This window comes from Microtus pennsylvanicus, chromosome 14, assembly GCF_037038515.1.
Source record: "Microtus pennsylvanicus isolate mMicPen1 chromosome 14, mMicPen1.hap1, whole genome shotgun sequence".
Classification (NCBI taxonomy): Eukaryota; Metazoa; Chordata; class Mammalia; order Rodentia; family Cricetidae; genus Microtus; species Microtus pennsylvanicus.
In genome coordinates this window covers 65529078-65551471 of record NC_134592.1, presented here as the reverse complement: position 1 = coordinate 65551471, position 22394 = coordinate 65529078, and positions in this window count along the sequence as shown.

The window sequence follows — 22394 nt, the reverse complement described above, 5'->3', positions numbered from 1 at the left end:
CTCCATCTACACACATGAATCATTCTCAAACTGACTTCCATCACATTATGAGTCTCACTACCTCTCCACAAGTGCCACTGGGCTCAGCTTCGACTGTTATATAATTCTAAATTGCTATTCATCTCTGTACTTGGCCTTTAATTATGCATAGAAATGTTTCTCTGGGGAAAATGCTACTCTTTGTAATTCACTGTTTTAAGAAAGTGTGTGTGTGTGTGTGTGTGTGTGCCCATGTGATTGTGATACATGTGTGAGGTGTGTAGAGGCTAGAAGAAGGAATTATGTTCCCTAGAGATGGAGTTACAGGCAGTTTGAGCCTTCTGACATAGGGATTAAAATTTTGCTTCAGTCCTATTTAAGAACAGTGTTTGCTTGAATAAAAATAATTTTAGTCAATCTTCTAAAATTTGAGATACCTAATTGACAAATAATACCAATTTTATTTTAGCTATCTTAGATTTACTTAAGGTATTTTGATAAATATCAGAAGCCTTCCATTGACATTTTGTTTTAAAAATCTCCTTTCCAAAATAAATATTTCCTATCCTTACATGTTCTAGCAAAGTTTACTTCAATTCTTGTTAATATATTTTAAAGTATTTCATTTACTTTCTACCCAAAAAGGGAAAAATCCTTGTGAAGAAAATAAAATCCAATTGGCATTGGCGCGTGCCAGAGAATCACTGCTTTTATCCCACCCTGAGTCAATTCTGAAAGTTCCTGAGTTTTTGAAAAGAGATTACTGCATTTCACATTTTGGTAGGGATAGCGGAAAGAACTCCCCTTTGCAAACTCTTGAGTGGTTGTCTCCTGCAGCAGCAAAGGCTTTTGTGGCCTTGACATGAAATGTTCCTGTTCCCCAAATTCACATTTCATATTTCAGATCCTTCCATTCTGTCATTTAGCCTACACTGCAGCTGTATAAAATCTAGAAGTGGAGAACTTCTCAGAAATAAATTCATCCATCAGGATATTTTAGGAAATAAGATGTTGAAGACCTTCTGCCTGCCATGAAGGAAAGGGAGGGGCGGCATTCGTGACAATCACACTTCTGAGCAACCACTGACAATCAGCAAATATATTAGAAAAAGTGTGGCTCAAGTTGCCTTAGATAAATGCAGGAGGTGATTATTTCCAGACTTAGTAGAAATAAGAAGCTATAATTATTTTGCTATCTAATGACTCTAATAAATATATACTTATATCTACTATATACACATGTGCACATGTGTGCAAACTTCAATGTAAATATGCAATGAAATTTTCTAGGTTCTTTATAGATTTCCAGTTTTCATTCTTATGTTTATCTGGAAATATTCTTAAATTGGTAATTTTTATTTTTGTGATTATGGATTATGCTAAAAACTAAAATAAGGAAGACGAAATTAAGATAGCTTAGTCTCTTCTTCTAGATATTCCAGTTATTTCCAATTGTGTGTATGTGCCTGTGGATGTGTGTGTGTGTTTGCATGTGTGGGTGGGTGTGCATCTATTGTGCCTGTAGATGTGCGCATGTCTGCATGTGTGGGTGGGTGTGCGTCTATTGTGCCCGTAGATGTGTGCATGTTTGCATGTATGTGAGTGCGGGTGTGCATCTATTTTGCCTGTAGATGTGTGCATGTTTGCATGTGTGTGCAAGTGTGCATCTATTGTGCCTGTAGATGTGTGCATGTTTGCATGTGTGTGCAAGTGTGCATCTATTGTGCCTGTAGATGTGTGCATGTTTGCATGTGTGTGCAAGTGTGCATCTATTGTGCCTGTAGATGTGTGCATGTTTGCATGTGTGTGCAGGTGTGCATCTATTGTGCCTGTAAATGTGTGCATGTTTGCATGTGTGTGAGTGCGGGTGTGCGTCTATTGTGCCTGTAGATGTGTGCATGTTTGCATGTGTGCGAGTTTACAATCAGGCCCTTAAGAATGTTTTTGAAGTTTACTGCCCCTACCCAGGAAGTGTCATTTCTACCCATTTGGGTTTCTGTTCCTAGGAGTTTATGATTCTATTTCAGCTATAATTTGATTGCGACAATGAGAATGGGCACTGGCAGAATTGGTCATGTATAATAAGACACTTAAGGTCATGTTCAACCTCCTTAGCGATCAGGGAAATGCAAATCAAAACAACTTTGAGATATCATCTTACACCTGTCAGAATGGCTAAAGTCAAAAACACCAAGGATAGCCTTTGCTGGAGAGGCTGTGGAGGAAGGGGTACACTCATCCATTGCTGGTGGGAATGCAATCTTGTGCAACCACTGTGGAAGTCAGTGTTTCGGTTTCTCAGGAAATTCGGGATCAACCTACCCCTCGACCCAGCAATACCACTCTTGGGAATTTACCCAAGAGATGCTCTATCATATGTCAAAAGCATTTGTTCAACTATGTTCATAGCAGTATTATTTGTAATAGCCAGAACCTGGAAACAACCTAGATGCCCTTCAATGGAAGAATGGATGAAGAAAGTATGGAATATATACACATTAGAGTACTACGCTGCGGTAAAAAACATTGACTTCTCGAATTTTGCATGCAAATGGATGGAAATAGAAAACACTATCCTGAGTGAGGTATCCCAGACCCAAAAAGATGAACATGGGATGTACTCACTCATAATTGGTTTCTAGCCATAAATAGGGACCACGGAGTCTACAATAGGCGAATCTAAAGAAGCTAAGTAAGAAGGTGAACCCAAGGAAAAACATATCGTTATCCTCTTGGATAAGGGAAGTATACAAAATTGCCGGGGAGAAAAGTGGGATGTTGGGGGTGGGGTGGGATGGGGGTAAGGGGAGATGGAGAGAGAAAAGGTAGAAGGAAAGGAGGGGGGACTTGGGGAAACAGGAGGATCGGGATAAAGGAAGGTTGGATAGGGGAGCACGGAACCCCATTTCTTAGTTAAAGGACCCACTTTAGGATGGGCAGGAGACTTGACCCTAGAGGGGCTCCCAGGTGCCCAAGCTGAGGCCCCCAGTTAGTTCCTTGGGCAGCTGAGGATAGGGAACCTGAAATGACCCTATCCTAGAGCAATACTGAGGAATATCATGCATATCATCCTAGAACTTTCATCTGGCGACGGATGGAGATAGAGACAGAGACCCACACTGGAACACTGGATAGAGCTCCCAAGGTCCCAAGGAGGAGCAGAAGGAGGGAGAACATGAGCAAAGAAGTCGGGACCACGAGGGGTGCACCCACCCACTGAGACAGTGGAGCTGATCTACTGGGAGCTCACCAAGGCCAGCTGGACTGTTACCAAAAAAAGCATGGGATAAAACTGGACTCTCTGAACATGACGAACAATGAGGGCTGATGAGACGCCAAGGACAATGGCACGCGGTTTTGATCCAACGCAATGTGCTGGCTTGGTGGGAGCCTAGCCAGTTTGGATGTTCACCTTCCTAGATATGGACGGAGGGGGGAGGACCTAGGACTTACCACAGGGCAGGGAACCCTGACTGCTCTTTGGACTGGAGAGGGAGGGAGAGAAAAGTGGGGGGAAGGGGAGAGGGGTGGGAGGAGGGGGAGAAGAATGGGAGGAGGGGGAGGGAAATGGGAGGCTGGGAGGAGGTGGAAATTTGTTTTTTTTTTTCTTTCTTTTCTTTATTCTCCTTTTATCAATAAAAAAAATACATAAAAAAAAACCAAAAAACAAAAACAAAAAAAAAAAAGAACTTTAAAAAAAAAAATAAAGATTATTTTCTCCATCCAATGATATTTTTATTTTTCTATAAAAACTTAGATGATATCCAAATAGTGTACCTTGGGTTGGGTCTAGCATTGCTCTGAATTAATTCCATTCAATCCAATTGTTTATAACATGAAATTTATCAAGATGTGGAACCTGCAATGAGCTTCTTTCCTTTCTTATAAATAATGTATTCATTTTCCAGCAATACTAATTTCCATAAAGTATGGAAGTTCATTATTTAATTTCTTCCTTCCTTTAATAATAGTTTATCTCCAAAAATAATTATTAAAGCTTCCTCAGCTCTAGACAATTTGCATACACCTAGAATTTCTTTTAGTTGATTGGCTATTAAATAGCTGTCTGTTTCCTCAGCAATTATTATAAAAGAAAAAAACAGGATGAGATCAAAGCTATGTGAAACAGGAGTGCACTTCTGTGCTACAACTTGAAGCACACTAGACCGTGCCCTGAGAAAATAATAACAGCCAACACCACCATCGCTACAGATAAAGTCCCACTCCTGAAATTCAATGATTTTGTTTAGACAATATCCTCATCAGACACACTCCCTGTACCACACATCCAGGGGAGGAGGAGCCCTCAGATTCTGGATGGAGAGTGTTTAAGGGTCCTTGATAAGAGACTGTACAATGACTACTCATGTATAAGAAGCAGAATTGGAAGGCATGTACAGGATTTTTTTATGAGGACCAAGAGAAATGTATTTGTAATGAAATTTAGAGCCATGAAAAGAGAAGCATTTATTTTTTAGGGCAAAATGGTATCATCACATAATTTCTTGGTGAGCCTGGGACTCTAGCGAAGGTAGAAGTAGAGCAAAGGTCATAAGCAGAAACAAGCACACCTTTTAGCATAAGCAAATTTGCAAAGTAAAAATTCTGCCTAATTCACTCTTCTTCCTGGGGTTATATTTCTGTAGAAATATGGTGAAAAAAAACATATTGTCAGAGCTTGAATTTTTGACTAAACCATTAAAATTAGTCCTGTCAATTCTTCCTGCCCATGACTGTGATGACTTACTGCAATAGGTAGTGAGCACATCTAACTAGAGAGGGTTGAAGAGAAGTAAAATTATATGTTCGTTTCAGCATATTCTAATGTCAGGGAACATCAGCCAGTTAAGGCCTGGTACCAGCTGAAAGTATCTGTTCATTAAAAACAACTTCATATAGAATCCAGAGCCCATATTTCCTAAAAGAACTATCTTAAAATTATTTATCTGAAATTTGAAATATTGTTAGGGAATAAGCAAATGCATATTTGCATATTTTATAGGTGTAGACTAATGTCGACGCCAATCATGGAATTTCTGTTTTGTCGTGAAATAATGTCTCAAAGTGTCTTCATAAATAATTGCTGGTATTTGTCCTAGATGAAGACTTTGGTTCCAGGAGTGGCAATCTTTAGGACTTCCATACTCTATGTAAAGATATATTTTTATCTGTCCCATTCCAAGAACTGTACTTAAGGCAGTCACGTGTTTACTCCTTTTGCACGCCAGAACACAGAGTAAAAATCTCTGACAAATTCTTTCAAGAATTCCATGATGAAATATTGGATTCTTCCAGATATAAACATGATTCAAGGTGACTCCAGTGGGGTAACAAGCCCAGCCCAGCCGAGGAAACAAGATTCAGCTCATCTTGTCATCACAGGCTAACTGAGAATGTGTACTGTGAAAGCCACACTCGTGGTGTGCAGCGATGCAGGCTTTGCAGTTCAGAAGGGAGGAATTTCAACTCTGTAATATGGAAAGACAGAAGCTGTGGTTTTTGAGTCTTCTCTATTTGGCCCTTTATGTCCAGAATGCATATTTGCTGTGCTAATGTAAAAATAAACATTTCTTGGCTCAGAAAGTTTCTATTGTGACCCAGATGTTTTCATTATATTAAGTCAGCTTCTTTTTTTCTTTACTTAAAAGAAAGTACAACACAGTTAAAACTATTTTGCAATAAGGCTACATTTTGTTTATAATATTACTTACCTACTTCAAGAAACTAAAAATAAAACAAAATCACTTTTTCTTTGTAACCTTCTGAGATAAATATTAATGGGTAAGTAGTTTTTACTGTGGAAAAATAATATTTAAATTTTTGTGAAGAAGTTTTATGTATTAAACTATGCTGTAAGAAATTTCTTGGTATCTTTTATTTACACCACACCACAGTCTTTTTCAGTGAGCACAAATATGAAACAGATAAAGGCATGTTAATTTCCATTTTTAATGTGGGACTAGGATAGAACAACTAAATGTTGGAAATTTGTGCCCATATCAAAATGAGTGGAATGTTAAGAAAAAAGTCATTTTATCAAATGAATAGTTCAATCATTTTATTTCAGGAAAACTTGATGTCCTAATATTCTACAGGTATTGAATAAAGGAATTAAAATTGTCCCCTTATAGTCTTCATTTTAATGACTCTCTGGATAATTATTATTAGGGAGTTAAAATGGATATACAAATTTTTGTGGTGCTTGATTCATTCAGAGTTAATCAGTCTAGGTGTTGAATTGTTAGCTTCCTGGGAATAGAAAAAAAAGCGTAAATGAGTTTGTTTTCCTTGCCTTACATGCTTGTTATATAATACTTTCTCAGCTATAAGAGAATGAATGTGGTCATGGGAGGCATGTTTAATTCAGGTGTAATGAGAAAAGCTTTAATCAACTAGAATTGTATAGCCATGTCTCATGCTTGCCAAAGCAAAGACCAGATCATTGATCAATCATTTATTGGTTGTTGTTGGTATCAGAGAATTTCAACAACTTCTATACAGTGAGCACTCAAGGGCAAATACTTCATTAACTCATAAATTAACTGTGAATTTTCACGCAAGCTGATTCCTTTATATATTTCTTTTTCATTTTAAATGTCTATGCTGGAGGATAAACCCCCAAAGCCTCTCACAAGACAGGCAAACACAATTGCAAAACTTCATCCACAGCCCTAATCCATGTCTTAGTCCCTAGTTCCTAATCAAACCAGGCTGGAATTACTCTAATGTGAACCAATGATTTTCCTAAAATTTCTTTCTGTAGGAAAATATGGGTATAATAAACTTCAGTAGTCTGCTTGTTTTTGAGTTCCATAACTTCAGCAGCCAAATCCTCTCTAATTATTCCTCAGCTGCATTTCTGGCCATAATGAATACCTCCTAATACTGTATATCAAAAGATTGTGTGCTTAGCTTTCATCTGTCTCTCTTGCTAGAGAACATATCTTCTTTTCTTACAGAGCTTCCTTGGCAATAAGTATTTTTCCCTTCTCTGCCCTCTTCCCAAGGGTGATAATGGGTCAGTTTGACATGATACTGTTGACCATAGGCTTTACCCAAGTGGTGCAATACTCTTGAACATCACTTACTATTATAATTCTAATTTCATTTAATATACAAGCACTAAAACTATTAGCTAATATAAAGACAGAAGCCCGTATATGCTTGCATATTTTTTGTCCACTTCTTAACTCCTTATATTATGTGAATCAGTACTTCTTTTGGCATGGAGAAGTAACGAACTATCTGTTTAGTTTTCCTTCTTCATGTTTCTGACAATTATTGTTCAGAAAAGACCTATGTTTCATTCATGTTTCCGTCAATCAAATATTTATGCCTTTATACATACAAAAAGTCTGCTACTACCTATACTAACCATATAATCTATCCATTTATATGCATTTTATATATTCTTTCACTGAATGGTCTTGGAGAAAGTCACAAGGTACTTATTTTGACAGTACAATAGATTTATACAGTTTCATTAGTAACTCATTCATGTTCTAAAAGACATTTCATTTTATGCATCTTATTTTACTCATTTTTTTATTTATTTTATTTTATTTTTTTATTGAAAAAAGGGAAAAAAAGGTTTCCCCCTCCTCCCAGCCTCCCATTTCCCTCCCCCTCCTCCCACCCTTGTCCCCCTCCCCCCACTCCTCTCCCCCTCCCTCTCCAATCCAAAGAGCAGTCAGGGTTCCCTGCCCTGTGGAAAGTCCAAGGTCCTCCCCACTCCGTCCATGTCTAGGAAGGTGAACATCCAAACTGGCTAGGCTCCCACAAAGCCCGAACATGAAGTAGGATCAAAACCCCGTTTTACTCATTTTTAAGGTTTAGTTTCTTGAAGTTATAAAGTAAACTAGAGCTTCCTTTTTAAATTTACAGTTTCATCAGTCTTCCTTCTTGGTTCTGCTTTTCATAAGATTGGTGAAAATACTGACACATACCTTTACAGTGTCATCAATATCAACATGCTTTCAGATACCTGAATAAAAGTCAACAAGATGGCTCAGGAGATAAAAGAACTTTGTACAGTACCCATTGCTGTATGTATATCTTCATTTAGGATCAGTGAATCACAGATATTTTATATCAACAAGAAATATAAAAAGAATCTCCCTACTTAGGGCACATTCTGTTGTTGTTTTTTTTTTTTTTTTGTAAGATTTATTTATTATATATACAGTATTCTGCTTGCATGCCAGAAGAGGGCACCAGATCTCATTATAGATGGTTGGGAACCACCATGTGATTGCTGGGAAATGAATGCAGGACTTCTGAAGAGCAGCCAGTGCTTTTAACCTCTGAGCCATCTCTCCAGCCCGCTGGGCACAATCTTAAGTAAAACACAACTGCACTCCAAACCCCATCATCACTATGACAAATTGAAACAGAGAGTCATGCAATCTCAGAACACAGTTATTTTTATCCATATGACAATAGTAGTTCAAATACCAAACCTACAGAGGAAGAGGAGTACACTGACTTCCACTTGTACACATACACACAGAGACTCACAATAACAATAATAATGATAATAATAAAAATGATAATGATAATAATAAATATGTTTTTTTAAAAAAAAACAGAAACCTGGAGGGCTGCATGTTTGGGCTGACTTTAGGATGAGGGTATGGGAGACATGTTAAGCAACTATGAAATTTTAACAATAGCATCAGGGGCGTTAAATGATGGTTGCTATGCTGCTAACTACCTAATATAACATGAAAGCCTGCTTGTTGGGGTTTCTGTCTTGCCCAGTTCCCACAGCTGGCAAGTTCCAAAGAAATCACACAGAGAGTCTATATTAGATACAAACTGATTGATCCATTAGCTCAGGCTACTTATTAGTTCTGGTAACTTATAGTAACCCATTATTCTTATCTATGTTAGCCACATGGCTCAGTACCTTTTTCAGCAGGGCAGGTCACATCCTACTTCTTTTGTGTCTGCACAGGACTACTGGAGGGAGCTTCCTGCTTCCCAGAATTCTCCTGTTCTCATTGCCCCACCTTTACTTCCTGTCTGGTTGTCTCACCTATACTTCCTGCCTGGCTACTGGCCAATCAGCATTTATTTATAACATAATTGACAGAATACAGAATTGTCCCACACCACTTAAAACTGAATGTCTTTTTAAATACTTTCTTAATTTTTGAGATTATAAGAAAATTATGTCATTTCCCCCTTCCATTTCCTCCCTCCAGACCCTCCCAAAGTAGAAATGTAGATCCTCTTGTTGTCTTTCAAAATTCATGCCCTTTTCTTTAATTGTTGCTCTCTTTCTTCTCTCTCTCTGTCTCTGTCTCTGTCTCTCTCTCTGTAGATGTGTTTGTATGTATGTGTGTGAGTGTGTTTTATGTCATCTGTGTGGCACTGAGACTAAAAAATGAGTAGGGCAGAGCATACAGAGAATTTTCTTTAAATTATTTAAAGACTTTTCTATAAATTATTTTGCTTCCTAAATTTCCTACATTGCAGTGGTTGTGGTTTGCTACAAATTATGCTAAAGTTAGAACACTCTGAAAGTTTTTCACATGCGAACATTCACCTCCAGTGTTAAATCCTCCCTAGATGTGTTCTCTGCCGATTCTGACTAGTGAGCCTGAAAATTGGTGTGCTGCATGTTGTCCAAGGGTTATAGTTTGCTTCTGAAGAGAAGAGTCTGGTTGGAATTTACTTAGCTGTGCTAGAAGAATAGCTTCCCCAGTGTTTCTGAAATGCTCTTTATTCTTTTAAAAGAAGTACGGTTCTTTTAAAAGAATCTACCCAGTGATTTACCCTCTGCAATTGTTCTCAATTATTTTCAACTTAGTTTGTATAAACAACTTATCCATTATTTGGTAGTATAAACTTAGTAATTTAAGATCAATGAGTAAAGAAAAAAATTGGGAGGTAGTAAGGGAAGATTCTGCAAACTAAATTAATCTGAAATAAACTAGTAGAAGATTCAGACAGTTAAAGACAATAGACTTATTAACATCATTTCTTAGTAATGAAGAAACTCTAGCTAGTCTGGGCCTGATGTATATGGCTCTGTATGACTTACCCTTCTCCTCATTCCCTCTGCCTTGAAAAAATTTGTTAGATTCCATTTCTAAAGCTAGACACCAAGTTATATTTCCTTATTTGGCTAATTTGTCATCCTAAGACTCACTACCTAGGTTCAGCTATCAAAGTATTGAAGCCTAGCAATCAAAAGCTCCCTTTTGTTCACCGAATTAACGTGCCCAATTAAAATTGAACACCTCATCCTAACACAGGGTTTCCTTTTTACCTTGATAAACTGCCATTTGTCTAAGGGTCATGTCTCTCTTTGTCTCCTCTCTATCCAGAAGCAGTCCTTTGTCCCTCTCTACCCAAAACAACTAACCCGTTCCTCTTTCCCTTACTCCTTTTTCCCTCTTTGCCTTGTTCCATTCCCATTCTCCCTCTTCCTCTATTTTCTATTTTTGTCCCTTATCCCTGCCCTCTGTCCCTCTGGGACAAATAAATTTCCTTTGTGCTGAGAACTTGGTCTTGGAGTGTTTGAACCAACTTCAAGCTTCCCTATAAGTATAAGAGAGAACTTTAGAGATTAGTGCATCACTTAGCCCCCATCAGGGAAGCTTCTTCTATAATAGAGCATGATTAACACAGCGATACACAACTGGACAGGGTGCAGAGAATAAGAGGTGGAACGCTCAGCCCTAAATGTGACATCTATATCACACCCTCGCCCCCAAGGCTCAGTGGTCAAGACAGAAGTGTGCACATAAAGAATGTAAATGTAGTGGGGGAAGACAACAAGGAAAGAGTGGTGAATGACTATAAGAAAATGATGTTCTCTGGGCACAGCACGGCAGTGACACATATGAATTTACAGCAGTTGAAACAGCCTACGTAAGACCTGCACAGGCTCAGGCTCAACACATTCCCTAAGGCTCTAATGACAGTTGATAGCTTTAAAAAAGTGACAAGCTTTTCTTTAAAGTGGGGACCTGGGTGGGAATACCACCATCCACTGAGGGTCATGAATCCAAGGACAACACAAATTATATTTGATGGTCTCTAACAAACACAAATTTGGGGGGTTGGAAGGGTCATGGAGGAGTATGGGGAGGACACACATATAATAAAACTGCAAGGCATATAATTCTCAAAGTACTGACAGAAATGAGGGGAAAAAAACACACAGGCTGCTTCAGGGATCTAGAGTTTTTCAGGCAGTACCAGGGCCTTAGGTTTAATTCCCTGCCAATAATAATAATAATAATAACAACAACAACAACAACAACTTAAAGCATAAAACAAAATTCTCCGATATTCATCCCTAAAACAAGAATCCCTTCTATAATATCCCAAGAATCCCACTGTGAGCATAAAATGAAATGTTAATCAAATTAATCCTTATCAATAATAACCCAGGAGTCATACATTGGGGTAAAACCCTGGAAGATCAGAGAACCAGGAGCAGTTGCCAGTTGCTTCCTTACCTGTCTTTTTCATCATTTAAAAGGGCTGAGATCCTGTCTACACCACACCTTATCACTTCCTGTCTTTACCTCCAGAGTGCTGAGATTAAAGGCATCTGGCACAACTGCCTGGCTTCTATGTTTAGTTAGTGGCTGACTCTGCTTTCTGATCTCCTAGCAAGCTTTATTTGTCAGAACACAAAAAAACATATCACACAACAGTAAACTGTTCTGAGAAGAATCTTAGTTATGTTTATAAGCTGAATGGGAACAGTTAACTAAATCTAGGGGAATATTCCTGACATTTACAGTGTTAAGCTACACTGCTATTTCTTCTATTTTATTTTATTATTGACTGATTTATTTTCACTGTGTGAAACATGGTGTTATTATGTAGTCAATGCTGACCTTCAATGTATTAGCATCTGGCTTCTGCCTCCCAAGCACTGGGATTCACATTCAGATCCCATTTTATTTTTCAGTTTTATATTTCTAAGGTCTTTTTGCTGTGGTGCCATGTCCATGCCTACAGAATAAAACAGAACATTTTGCAGATGAATGATCTTCTATTGTAACAAAAGCTAGCACTATTTCTTTTGATTGAGGAGAGCAAAGTCACTTTAGTGGCGCTGAATCAGTTCTGCAATAACAATAAGAAAATGAACCTTGTTAAATAAACTTTGCATGAAGTTTAAAATGATAAAGTGGCTTAGAATTCTTGAAATATAAAAAAATTAAATATATTGAGGTAATATGAAGAGTGAGTCTGAATGAAAAAAAAATTTCTGACCGTGTATCAAAATTACAGTATGAGAAGCCTTAGAAAAATCAGTTGTTGATCTGAATACTCATGTAAAGTAATGATTAAATGAGTTTTTAAATTCCCAAGCCTTTGCTCAAAGCTCATTAATTCTCGTCTAGAAGAGTTATAAACAATGCATTAGGACAATAATCACTAAAACACTAAATGTAAATAAACATGAAAGAATTCAAATGTCCTTACTATTTATGCAGCACATTGATTCCAACATACATATAATTATAGCTAGCAAATAGCTCTGAGAGAACAGAACAATGTATTTAGAAGAAGAACTGAGTGTAATGAGGTGCATAACATGATGATTTTCTAAAAAGAAACTCAATGCTGTATCCATAGACTCCTTAGAATCAATGAGACACAGAAATTTTATATCAACAAAAAATTAAAGAAAATCTTACAATCTTAAGTAAAACATAACTACAGTCCAAACTTCACTGCAACAATGGTCAAACGCAACACCAAGGCCTCTGATTCCAAAACAGAGAATTCTGTTCATAACCTTAGACTAATGTTCAAACTTGTATCAACCAGACTCTGTGATGTGATCCTTTAATTTCTGCCTGGTTTTATCTCTCTTCAATTCCCACCACATATCCCAAGATTAAAAGTTAAATATGAGCTGAAGTAGAACAAAAATAAAACTGAACATAGACAACACTTTCATAAAGAAAACTGAGGAGAAGAAAAGGTGGATACAGGACCCAGGAGAGCCTGTGGTCTCAGTAGCTATGCCTTTTTGTTTTGTTAATTCATTCAACTGGAAATACTGCTAGAGCCTGAGAAAGACTGTGGGGGGGTAGTCATGTTTCTAAAGAAAGACAAATAGCAGTGTCCTGCAATTCACAGTGGGAGGGTTTGAGGAGTCCTTACAGGGTATTTATCATTTGATGAAAACTTGTGCTTGCAGAGAATACCAGGATTATCACGTAATATGTATGGCTTGTCTATTACAAATATGGAAGAACATATTCTTACAATGGTGACACAGGTTTAGGATGAACATGATTAGTAAGTTTCTTGACTGATATTTGGTAGGTTTATTCAAATATTACAGATTTAAGGAATAAAAATGAAAATAAAACAAATAAATGTGAACATATTTAGGGAGTACCATTTGAGTAACTGAACAAATGTATGGGTACCATTGGCTTACCTCACTCTGAGTGAAATAATAAACAGAAAAAAAAAGAAAAAAATACAGATGTGTACAATTCTAGACAAGGTGTGAACTTACAGAAGATGGTGAAAGAGGTGAGGTATTTTTTAACTAGGGGGAAATTAAAGGTGAAGGAGAAAGTTTCAGAACTTACTAGTACCACTTGTGTGAGTAAAAAGCAGGAGTTTTTCCAAGTGCCTAACCGTCATCAGCAGAAGGATGAACTCGAGAGTGGCAGGTGTTGGGAAATGACAAAAGGAAACAGATTATTGATAGGAATCGAATTGCTTAGTCCTCAGTTACATTCCAGACATAAATAAAGTAAAACAATTAATCTTTTATTTCTGCCACCTGTAAATCTGCCAGACATTGCATACTCAATAGCATTAATAAATTGTAATGGAAAGACAGGCTAGCCTAATTTATCTTCTGCTCTGTAATTTCAGAGCCACCATATTTGACGTCCAGAATCACCTTGTGGGGTCTGTAAGCCATTACACAAAGCATAGTGAGCAGATAGAAGCTTTTGACACTCACAAGAAAGGAAATGGAAGCAGGCATGGTCTCAACTGATGTTACGTGCTAGTATGAGGTTAGTTACTGGGTCATACAACACAAGGAAGCCTGGGATATGCGGGAAGGGTGTGCTGGGAATAAATGTTCCTCCTGCTCTTTCTGTTGGTTAAGAGATTAGTACTTGTAATTATTTTCTGTTGCAATTTTAACAGTTAGAGAAAATAAACAAACAGCAAAGAAATAAGCAGAACTATCTTTTGCAACCAACACTGTGCAATTTATGCAGTCTGCATCTTTTAAGCATCGCCATTCTTCTAGGATATTCCATCTTCACATTGGTAGATGAGGGTTTTGAGCAGGCACTGGAACATGAAAGGAATCATTAGCTTGTTATAATTGAGTCATAATAAATGAGCTTAGGAATCTTATAACATCTATATACCTCCACTCTCAACCCAATGCTGTGCTGCATCTATGGACATTAAGTCTATTTTTTGTGCATGTGCAGGATCATATTTCTTCTTTTTCTTGGTACTTGCCACAAACATTTCCCCTTTGTGGTTCTCACTGATACACAGTTATGTCCTTGTAAGCCATTACCTGCATGATTGGTCATCATTGGCTCCCCTAACTCTGAGGGTATGGAGAAGTAAATTAGTATAAGACACACCAACTAGTAAAAATATCACATTTCTTCTCACTTTATTAGTGAAAAAAAAACCGACTTCTTTTAAACACCGCATTCTTTTTGAACATTTGGCTTAAATTCAAAATGACTGCTGTTTATCTAGTTGGCACTTTCTTCCTTAACAATGTCATCTACCACATTTATTCCTATCCAGGGCATCCCAGTTTTGAGTGACTTAGTAGTTAATCATGCGTCTTGTCATGAACAGCATGAGCAATTGCATTTTGTTTGATTTTTAATGAAGCCTTGTACTGTAATGTTTCATTTCCATTTTCTGGCTTGTGGTGGTAACTTATTTGCAAAGCACAGTGAGAGAGAAGTGTGGGAAGAAGAGAGATGAAGCCTCTAGGGTCCTTCTGGTTTACCCTCATTTTTAAATATATTCTCCACAGTTGTACTTCCCTTCCCCCACAAAGCAGTTGACAGCTGAATACTGTCTACATTCAAGAAAATATGAATTGATTCTGGCATTTTATAAATTCTAAACCCCGTGACACTCCCAGCAGCTTTTCTTCTCAGCTTTAAAAACCTATTTATACTTTGATTATTTTTCTTAGTTACAATCAACTCCTACATAGTTAATTACTGATAATATTCCTTTTACTTAGCTTTATATTGAAAAATAAGTCTCCTTTCTTTTCTGTTTACCTAACACCCAAAGGAACCAGGCTGTTTTGAGGTTTGCTGCCCCTGACCTTAGCTAGTTTCCATGAGCTATAATAACAAATGCTTTACATGCCATTAGCCCATCCAAAGGAGAAAACAAAAATCAAAGAGTAAAACATATCTGATATTTATAGAAGGAGTTTTTAAAAACGTTTTCAAGTTAAATTCTTAAGAATTTTGTGCTTACTCCTTTGTAGACTAAGTTACTGTGCTTCAACCACCTACACCATTTTCTCTAGGCATTTACATTCTTATAATACTAACAAAAATAGACTGAATACAGAAACAATGAATGGTTTTTAGGTAGCGTTGTCCAGTCTTGTTTCTAACTAAGTCTTCCTTACTTATAATTAAAGCCTCAGTTGAGTGATTGTCTGCATTATTCTGGGTATGTATTTGGGACATTATTGCTGGTTGATGTGGGTGGTGCTATCCCTAGGCATGTGAGCCCGGGTTATAAAAGAAAGGTAGCTTTATAAGCTGAGAAAAGCAAGTGACGCAATAGAATCCCTCCATGTCTCTGCCACAATTCTTGCCTTCGGGTTCCTGCCTTGCACTTCCACCCTTAATTCCATAGATAATGATGAACTGCTGCCTCTCAGTCAAATAAAGCCTTTCCTCTTCCCAGTTGCTTTCAATCATAATGTTTATAAAGCAACAGAAGTCTAGCATGAACAGTGGGTAAGGTTATTACTGTGCACATAAGAAGGCTTGCATTCAAATCTCTATCTCAAATCTAAACAACAGGCATTGCTAACCATGCGTTTCCTTGTAGCCTCAGTGTTAGGGAGCAGAGACTGGTAGATGTCAGGAACTCATTAGCCAGTCAATCTGGCCCAAATGGGGACCTTCCATTCCAGTGAGAGGCCTGTAGCATAATTTTCTCTCTTGAATTTGTTTCAATCCCTGTCTGCAAATAGCCTTGATGCTATACCACAACCCTGGCATCTCCAGCATATTGGAATTACCAACTCAATCCGGGGTTCATTTCTGTGTCCTCTCTGGGCCCCCAAGCAAAGGCTTCCCTGTCACATGCCTGGCCTCAGAAGCTCTTTGTAACTATAGAGGAAGTTTCCACAACTCTGTATTTCTGTGTCCTTCAGATCCTAAGGCCTGAACCATATGACCCATGTGGTCAAGTTTTGATGGCTAGTTAGGATAAAGCCAGACTTCTCCTTGAATGACATTGGCATAAACTTTCCTTTGAGGAGGAAATGCCCCTGGCTGTTCCCTTTCACAAGTTGCAGGATTAGCTGGATAGAGTCCCTCTGAGAATACCAGTCCTTTCAATTCATTTCACATCAGGCCTGTCATTAATCTTTTTCAGCACAAGCTTTGGCTCCAAAATTAACTTTCCAGGTGTTAGTTTGCTCTTTAAACTATACATTTTGTTCCTTTATGCTATGTTTGCTCTTTTTATTGGAGGTCTAAATAAAAGTGATTATTAATAAATTTAGGACCTAGCCATGACAAGCTCAATAGAGGCTCGAGTCTTAGCAGGTTACTCTAAGGCAATTCCTGTTTCCAAGAAAGACTGAAAACGAAAACCATCCAGGAACAAACTGTCCAAGGGAAATTCCTAATGTTCCAACCATTGTAGATAACATCACCTGCCAGCACACACCCATCGCTTTTCACCAGGACTCCCCTGGACAAATGTCACCAAATCAGGGGTCCTGAAATTTATAAATCCCTCACCCCAACCTCTGTTATTATAAAAACCCAACTCCAACTGAGATGAGGGATCCCTGATTACACCAATACATTGGACAAACTGAGAATCTGAGTTTGAACTTGAATAAGAACAAAAATGCACTTCCTCTTAACTTAAGTAATAATATTATATATATCCTTCTGGAGTCCTTGATGGTGTTGAAGACAGACAGTTATAGCTATAGTTTTTCTTTGTTATGATAAAAATAAATCAGATATGAAACTTTAAACTCACAAAGAAATATTATAACTATAATTCTTGCTTGATACCTGTTTTGTTATATGTAATGTTACTATGTTAAATGTAAAACATTTGTCTTCATTTAGAAAGAAAAGGAAGGATAATGTGAGATGCCCTTCCATATATGTGTTGCTTTTATTGGATAATGAATAAAACTGTTTCACCCAATGTCTTATCAGAATAAAACCAGGTGGGAAATCTAGACAGAGATATTTAGAGATAATAGGTGGAGTCTGTAGTATGGGCGACCTTCCTCCATCAGGAGTCAAAGAGATGATATATAGCTCCCGAAGGGGAGAGATGCCCAGAATGTTTCCAGTAGGCCAAAACTTTGTGGCGATATAGAGATGAATAGAAATGGGCTAATTTAAATTGTAAGAGCTAGTTAGAAATATGCATGAGCCATTGGCCAAACAGTGTTGTAATTAATATAGTTCCTGTGTCATTATATGGGTTTGGATGGCTGAGAAATGAATGAGCAGTCTCCATTTACATCAGAAACCTGTTGATCTAGGAACCATAGTCCAAATTGCTAACAATGTATATTTGCACACCATGAGCACATCTTTCATGTACCAAAAGGTTGCTCTTCCATTGAAGTCATTATTATGCATTTAGTGTGGAACAGTGCTCATATTCAGTAGCAAAGTTGCTAATTGTACTTGAGGGCATCCCTGAACATTTATGTGACAAGTTGACAGACTACTCAGGTTGAGCCCCAATTTCTCTCTCTCTGAGTTTGTATTATTTGTGCTTCAGAAAACAATAGGGAAACAAATAAACAAGAATAAAAAGAAAGAAAGAAAAAAGCACAAGGAATACTCTCTCACATACACACACACACACACACACACACACACACAAAGCAAAAATCCACAAAAATGTTAAATCAGGTACCATAATATACAAGCAAAAGGCCAGTAAGACAGAAAATGCCTAAACACATCCATATAATTAAAAACATCTACAAAAGTACTTCAGTTAATCACATGTAATTTGTTTTTACTCTTCTTTCAAAATGTCTGATACTCACTCCTGTTGTATGGTGTAGACGGACACACACTGAAAAATGATTGATAATCTCCAAAAAGCATGGCAATACATTTTGATATCACATATAATATTTTATTGCATTCTTCTTACATAATTTCTCAGATATTTAACAATTTTCAAATTCACTTTCTGGAAACAGAAAATCAAAAGCTATTCTGGTCCTTCTAATTATTGCTTTGCTTATATTCCATACTTTAAGCATTTTCATTACTGTTAAATAAGAAAATATTTTAAATGTATTATATGTTTACTTTTTTAGACTTTAAGATACCTAGAATATTGTTTTATATTTTAAAACATGTGAGCTGATTCTTGTGTTTAAAATGCATACATTAGGGTCCTGAGCTGCAAGGAACGTGCTGCTCACATTTGAGGTCACTCTACACATTCCACACCCCAGCATCTTGTGTGCTAGGTGAAAGGATTTCCCCTGGTGTCTCTTTTTAGGCCCACCTTCTTTGAAGCACTCAAATCACAGTTATTTCAGAATAAAAAAAAATATTATCTTCTCATAGGTAAAAATCTTTTAAAATATATTATTTACAAGATGAGCTAATATAATAAATTGCGATAATTCCTTACATACAAATATATATTTTTATATATTAACATCATTAGTTTATATATTAACATCTACCAGTATACCTGAAATGCCATAAAGAGTTATTAGCACTTGGTAAGATTACTGGTGACCTTGTAATTTATTTAATATAGAATAAGTAGTCACTGGCTCTTACCTCAACCTCAGTCCAAAATGGCCATCCTGCCTCCATGAGTCTCAAAATGAGACTGTATCTGAGAGTTGTCTCCTCCTGTTTTATAATCCTCTCTAGGCTAGGGCTGGAATTAAGGACATACACAACCCGGTTTCTATTGCAACTAGTGTAGTCATTCTGGCTGCTGGAATTAAAGGTGTGTGTTACAATTACCTGATTTGTAAGGCTTAACCAATGAGGCTATTTTACTCTCAGATTTTCAGTCAAGATTTATTAATTAAAACACAATTAAAATATCACTACAGTTTTCTTTTTCTTTTTGGTTTTTCAAGATAGCTTTGGAGCCTATCCTAGAACTAGCTCTCACAGAATAGCCTGACTTAGAACTCACAGAGATCTGCCTGCCTCTGCCTCCCAAATTCTGGGATTAAAGGTATGGGCCACCACTGGATCGTCACTACAATTTTCTTTCTTTCTTTCTTTCTTTCTTTCTTTCTTTCTTTCTTTCTTTCTTTCTCTCTCTCTCTCTCTCTCTCTCTCTCTCTCTCTCTTTCTTTCTTTTCTTTTCTCTCTCTCTCTCTCTCTCTCTCTCTCTCTCTCTCTCTCTCTCTTTCTCTTTTTGGTTTTTCAAGACAGGGTTTCGATGTAGATTTGGAACCTGTCCTGGATCTAGCTCTTGTAGCTCAGGCTGGCCTTGAACTCACAGAGATCAGCCTGTCTCTGTCTCCTGAGTGCTGAGATTAAAGCCACCTGCCACCACAGCCCAGCAACGTGTAGCCCAGGCTGCCCTTGAACTCATGATCCTCCTGCCTCTGCCTCCTTCAGCAAATCCTACAGAAGTGCACCACCACAACCAGCTACAATTTTCTAAATAGAGAGACAGTGAGACACAAAGACCAGGGAGTTTGTTTGGTGTGAAAGTGAGAGGGATGTGGGAGGGTTGATTCTGTGATCATAATATATTGTATGATAAAAATTATTTTCAATACTCATTCACACACTTATATATACAAATGTGATTATGTAGAAAACACAGGAGAATCTTGATAACTCAAAATAATTAGAATGACTAAATAATAACCAGCCTGACTAGATTTGTTACATAAAATCGTTTTTTCTTAATTATCTCATTTTAAAATTAGAAGTATTTAAATTTGGAAGTTTGCATGGATAAGAGAGGAGCTTATGAGGCCCAACCCTTAACTGAGGAGTTAAGTCATCTCTCTTTGAGGTTGTGGCCACTGACGTTTTGGTTTCTCATGGTCAGTGGATGGACCCATAGCCATCACACAAAGGCAGCACTAACTGCACACACATGTGAGATAAAACGAATGGAGGCAGAACTGGAAGGTATTATCACAATGCATTGCACATATGCATTAGTGTCACAAAGAATAAGTTAGAGAAGAACAAAAATGTGTTTAAAGTGTTTAAATTTAACAATTCTGTAAAAATGAATGTTATAAAAACTTGATTTTCCTGAGGATAAAATTAAAAAATGAGTAATATCTATTATGATGAAGAAAAAAAATGTTGTTCACAGGTAAATGCACACATCCGATCTAAATGGATGATACCTCCACATTTGCTGGGTATGCAGTACATTTTAGACAGAATTATCAATAATGCTTTTCACAGAAGTTGAGTAAATTATTTCATGGAGGAAAAATAAAAAAGGATCTGGACCTATGTTGCAGATATTGAACAATCTGTACATGAGGAATGTTGTATCCACAAAATGCCATTCCACAACTATTTACCTGAATATATATTTTATACCAGGTAACAATGCCTCAACTACCTGAAAAAAATCAATGAAAAATGTTAATGAAGATTCCTAATGTTGGAGAAGCTGCATTCCATCTGGGAAAATTCTAAGTTAATAATTAAGGTACTTTGTGATTTCAAAAATGTGCCTTTGACTAAGCAACATTAAAATTTAGAGACAAAATAAGGTATGTGTGAAAAATTGTTAAGTGCTAGGAGAACAATGTCATTTAGTAATTAAACATTTAATGAATAATGTTAAGATGGTTACTTGCTCACAGAATAAAGCAAAATAAGAACCATATTCACAGTATAAATAAATTCTTAGTGAATTTAAGTTTTAAATGAGAAAGTCACATTTTTATATTTTACAAAAAGTGATCCACTATAGGATATGTATACATTGGATTAGATTTATTAGCTAATATAAGTATTTACAAACCAAAGAAGGAAAATAGTGATCCATTCAATATACATAAAACAAAATATCTCTCATGGTGAAAGGTACATACAGAATAAAAATGAAAATGTTAACTATTGACTCAGAGAAGATATTTGAATCACAAAAACATAGTAGGTATATGAAATATATAAAGAATATCCAGCTGCAATAAGAAAGAGTGTAGCAGCTAGGCTATGGTGGTGCACACCTTTAATCCCAGGGTTTGGGAGGCAGAGGCAGGAAGATCTCTGTGAGTTCAGGGCCAGTCTGGTCTACAAGAGCTTTGTAGCTTTGTCCTTCCAGTACAGGCTCCAAAGCTACAGAGAAACATGGTATTAAAAAAAGAAAAGAAAAGAAAGAAAGAAAGAAAGAAAGAAAGAAAGAAAGAAAGAAAGAGTGTAGCTTTCCAGTAGTGGGGAAAAAACAGAGGATATTAACAATGTTTCACAGACACGAGCATCCAAATGGCTAATAAACAGTTGAACAGATGTTCCTTTTAATAGCAACCCATAAAATGCAAATTAAAACAATAAGGCATTAGTTTATATCCATCAGACTGAGAAAAAATTTAAAAAGCTGACAGTAACAAATGTCACCAAGAGTGCCTGGCAGAAAGAGTCCCCTTCATATGCTGGCAATTTTGTGGATTTTTGTACTCGTTTCATGAGCAATCTGGCAGATGAGAAAAGGGAAAAGGAGAAATTGCTGTATGCTTTCACCTCAACATAAGGTTCATTTTCTGGGTTTGTACCTTTGAGAAATTTGTGTGGAAAGATATAATAAGACATGAAATCAAATATTAAAAATTAAACTATATTAAATTGGAGTGAATATATGCTGAAGCTAAACATAAATGGGTAGAAGAAAAACCAGACCAGACCACTGTTTGTATAATAGAATACTGAAAAGCTAGTTCGTGGGAATACATTTAAAAAATCTTTGCTTTATACTTATAGAATAAAATGCAAAGGGCCTCAAGGGCTGTTGTGGTCTTTCTTTCTCTCTCTCTCTCTCTCTCTCTCTCTCTCTCTCTCTCTCTCTTCTTTCTTTCTTTCTTTGACAGCGTTTCTTCCTGAAACAGCCTTGGCTGTCCTGGAACTAGTGTTGTAGGCAAGGCTGGCCTCTACTCACAGAAATCTGCCTGCCTCTTCCTTTTGAGTGCTAGGATTAAGGAATTTTCATAT